The sequence below is a fragment of the Herpailurus yagouaroundi genome, unplaced genomic scaffold (assembly GCF_014898765.1).
Source record: "Herpailurus yagouaroundi ecotype Mexico unplaced genomic scaffold, PumYag 103022, whole genome shotgun sequence".
Classification (NCBI taxonomy): Eukaryota; Metazoa; Chordata; class Mammalia; order Carnivora; family Felidae; genus Herpailurus; species Herpailurus yagouaroundi.
Genome location: NW_024421562.1, coordinates 1 through 4,630, shown reverse-complemented (window position 1 = coordinate 4,630; position 4,630 = coordinate 1). Strand labels below are relative to the sequence as shown.

Here is a 4,630-nt window from a genome sequence, read left to right as displayed (position 1 = left end):
GTCCTGTTCAGCCAAGTGCAAAAGGTCTTTCAAGAGTGAGCTACACGTCTCACAGGGCTGGGCCTCCTGGAAGGACGGGCCTGGCTTTGGAGTCCTGACCTGTGATGCTCCTACAGAAACACTGTGCCCTGAAGGGGCCTCCTCGTCCCGGGCTCCATGCCAGCAACCTGTAAACAGAGAAATGCTGGTCAAGCGCACGCTGACCTTGTTGGGACGAGGCAGCCTCATCGGGAATGTGTGTCGGACACGCCCACGGATGAGGCCAGGGGACTGCTCACGGGCCAGGGGAACTTGAGACGGTGAAAGGAAGGCCTTCTGTGCAGAGCTCACCCTGGCCAGCGCCCATGATGGGACAGCCCTGCCTCTGGGGAAGGATACCAGGGCGGGGTGAGTTCAGGGAGGACAGGGGGGTTCCCCAACTCTCTCCTCTGCAAATGACTTTCAACAAGGCCACGGCTGCCAGTGACTGGTGAGCACTGGGTAGAAGACTGAGTTCACACCTAGAAATGTGTGCTTGCAACACAGCAGCTGGTGTTTAGAGACTATTTAAAGATAGGTGCAGCCATCACAATACCTCAAGGGTAGGTCATATGTCAAGTGTACTGCAAAGTGAGCAGAAGTGAAAGGATAATGGAGGGAAGCCACAAAAGTGGGGGAGCTGGGAAGTGCAAGGTTAGAAATGATGACAGGAAAGAACAGGTAGAAATAAGGTATGACCACGCTCCCTGGCATCATACGATGGTAAAGCCAGCTGTGACAACACACCCATTCCCAACTCTGCAGCCCCAGGGCCATTTCCTGTAGCTGGTGATGAAGTAAGGTCCAGGCTGTCAGGCACCAAGGCCCCTCCACCTCTTCAAGATGAGCACTTACATGGGACCTGGAACGGGCCACCCTAGATGAAACACAGGAAGACAGAGTAGACTGCACGGCCCCCAGAGTCAGTGATCCAACACATGACATCCCACATTCTAAAACCAAAAGAACCTCAGAGGAGGGTCTCACAGAACCAGTGGTCTCTACGAGTAGAGAGCACGTTGGTGGCTGGAAGTTCCAACACAGGGGTGCCCCTAAGAAACGTCAGCAAGGAGGGGAAGGCCTTGAGCACAGAGGCTCCGTGCTTCTGAACAGAATAACCTGACCAGGGACAAGCAAGGCCACTGGGATTTCTCAGACAAGCTTGGAGCAGAGGTGCACGCAGCCCGGACCTGGCCCCCTTAAACCTGTGATTGTGGGAAAGCCGGAGCTCCTGACCCCGAGGGAAGGGGAAAGCCGGAGCTAAGCCCTGGACGCTGGAGTGGGTGCGAGGGCCTTACCTAGTGATGACAAAAGTGCAAAGGTCTCCAGCATCACACTGTGGTACAGGCGTCTCTGAGCCTCATCAAGGAGCCCCCACTCCTCCTGGGAGAAGCGCACGGCCACGTCTGTAAAAACCACAACCCCCTGCCAAAACAGGGAGGCTTCTTCAATCGATGTGCAGCTTCTCTTTCCGGAATGTTCATACTGCCACCTGCTTCCATCCCCTCCTTGCCCTTGCTCTCCACCCCGACTTCCCAGTGTGGAGGAGATACAGGGTCTGGTGGCACTGGCACTTCCCTTGTCCTCACTGCCACTGATTGCTGTGTCCAGAAAAACACAAGCGAGGAGGGTGCAGGAAAGCGCCGCCCAGGCTCTGGGCCCGCAGTGGGGGCTCTCTGTCTCTTTCAGCAGTAAATTATGCTGAGGTCCCCCAGATCCTACATCCCGGCCAACACAACTTGAACTTACCTCTCCCACATAAGCGCCCCTCCTCCTCCTCACCTGCCCATCATTCTTGGTCTGAACCTCTCTCCATATCTGGTCCCTCCACTTCTGCAACTTGGTTACTGAGACCGCAGCCCACTCTGCGGGTAATTTCTGTGCCTTCCCAACACACCGCTGTTGCACATAGAATCCAGGCAGGAGTGTGCAAGTGGAATCAGCATCCTATTTTGCCCCGTCCTGCCCCAGAAACCCAAGTTCCCCGGTGCCAGGGTCCTTTTGTGGTTCTCCCCACGTGCCACCCGTGTGTACTCCCCCTCCCAAACCTAACGTGAGCACCTCACAGACTCCCAGCCCTCTGCTGCATCATCACTACCCTGCTGTCCTACAAGCAGTCACAGCCTGCCTTTACCTGACCCGCATGTGAAGTCCAGCGACACTGAACTCCACACCCAAGGCCCAGCAATGCTCCTGGCTGCTTCATTTTAACCTCAACTAACCTACCAGGTCTATCAGCCTCAACGAAGCAACACAGGCCTGACCCAAAGTCACCACCAAACACTGAGGACTCCATGGAAAGATCATGCGCCCTGGCCTGAGCTAACTAACACCTGACCTCCTTCGTGGAGATGCTTCAACACCTACTGCACACCGCTGACCCCTCGGAAGCCTTCAGACTCCTCACCTGTATCCCACACGGGCATGCCCCCCACAGCTACTCTGCTTTTTCATCTGCCTTTGTGACGTCCACCACCACCAACCAGGCTCCCAGAAGAGATTCAAATCTCCTTCTTCCCCTTCCTGCTTCCACACCCTAATGATGGCCCCTCTGGAAACTAATGCCCGGCTATACCGCAGTGCACATGCCGGCCACTGTCTCTGGCTGTCTGCAACCTAGAAGCCTCCCCTGAACTCCAGACCTGTGCGTCCGACTGCTAAGAGGGTGCCTCTAGTCGGGAGTCTCTGGACCATGTGACATCAGTGGCAAAACCTGACTTCCTATACCAACTGACTACTGACTTCCCCGTCTCAACTGACAGGACATCCATTCTTCCAGAGAAAGCCAAAATCCTTGGGGTTGCCCCTGACGCCCCCTTCCATCTCGTCCCCCCACACCCTTGCTCGCCACATCACTGAACATGGGCTACTCCATCTGGAACACATCCAGAAGGCAGCTGGTCCTCCACCTCCACAGCCACCAGCCCTGTGGAGCCATCAGCAGAGGTCACCTGCGCAGTCCCAGGAGGCCCCCCACTATCCCCACCTTCGTCGAGGCGCTCATGCACACTGCAGCTGCACACAGCCTGTGAAGATCAGGTCACCTGCCTCCTCAGCTCAGAACCTTCTCCTACTTCCTTCAGATTAAAGGCTCACCACCTCAGGCTGTAACTGTGGACCTGGTAACTATATGCCCCTCAACACTCCCCCCGCTGCCCCATATTCCCACTGTAGGTAAGAGCCTCGCAGTTCCCTGATCATTCCAACTCACTCTCACCCCCATCACTTGAACATTCTGGATCCTGTGCCCAGGACACCCTTCCACATCTTACCCCATTGGTTGTCACACATGGGCAATGCTCCATAGAATCCAGGGATGAGTTCAAGACCCTGGGCTTTGATGAGACCACAGGGACTTTAGACCCAAGGGAGGGAGAAAAGGTGAGCAATCTCAGGACACCATCATTCTTTATATGGGAGTGGCAAAACCATCAGGGGGACAACTGGGGTGTCCTCCAACTGTCACATCCTCCATGCACCTGTACAGGATCCATAAGCATTTCTGCAAATGCCATGGGAACCTGTGGGAAGAGGGAGGCCATGAGAAAGGGGCAACCATGGTAGGCAACCAACAGACTGAACTGGACCCCCACTACCCCTGCCCTGCCCTGGAGCAAAGTGCTCCCAGCCTGATAACCTAAGCTCTCAGCCCCTCTGACGTCAGTGCCGCTCTTACCAGCGATGTGGTTCTGTAGGAGGAATGAACGTCCCGAGCCTCAATTCCTGGCCCCCACCTCACAGAGCTGATAACAGTATTAAACAGAACTGATGCACACTAACTACCCACAGAGTTAACAAGCCTGTATGTTTCCATTGCAAATAAAGGACAGGGTTCGTAAAATTTGGATTAGTGTTATCTCTGCTTGCGATTTTCAAAAGATGTGTTATACATCGTTCTGTTGTTAGCAAATACCACAGATAAATTAACTTTGCAATTTTCATAAAGTGTTGTTGCTCTTCATTTACCGAATGCATTCATTTCTAGTTTCCATGTATACATATTTACATAAATGTTGGTTAGCTGATGTCTCAATAAATGTTTCATACGTTCTGAATTTAATGAGTTGTAGGGAGAGTCTGAGCGGGCAGCTCAGCTACTCTTCCTTTCAGCAAACAAGCCTACCTGCTGCGTGGCCCCCTGCAGGGCGCTGGCAGGACCCCTTGACTGGAGCACTCCTGCCTTCCTCTTGCCCCCAAGAGTGGAGGTGGTGAGAGAGCAGTGTCCTCATCTGGGACCCAACTGCTCCACAAGTCTGGCTATTTCTTTGTCCCACAGGGACTGTCTCCCAGGATCACCTGACCTGCAGGACTGAGTGTCTCTACCTCCGTCTCCACCCAGGCCAACAAACTTACCACATCCAGGCATTCTTTTCTAGACCCAGGTCAGAATACCTTCTACATCAGGTACGCTCCTTTAGGGAGGGAGCATCAGGGATGCTGAATCCCCCGGGGCACTCCACGTCTCAGCCCTCCTGACGCTCACTGCAGAGCCCACCAGTAATAACGACCTTAAGACCCCCTCCTTGGTCGGGTCCTCAGGCCAGGCTCTGGAGCAGTGCACACCTTCCACACCTCGGACAGCTCCAGCCCAGCTCCCTTCCCCGTCCTCCAG

At 54.5% G+C, this 4,630-nt stretch overlaps 1 long non-coding RNA gene across 1 annotated transcript; it reads right to left on the bottom strand.

The window, feature by feature from the left end:
* Nucleotides 1–6: 6 nt before the first annotated feature.
* On the bottom strand, nt 7–3,979 carry LOC121026444 (uncharacterized). Its single transcript, XR_005788364.1, has 3 exons — nt 3,291–3,979; nt 1,317–1,443; nt 7–167 (listed from the first exon to the last, which is right to left on the bottom strand). It is a non-coding gene; the product is annotated as an uncharacterized LOC121026444 (long non-coding RNA).
* Between the last annotated feature and the right edge of the window lie 651 nt (nt 3,980–4,630).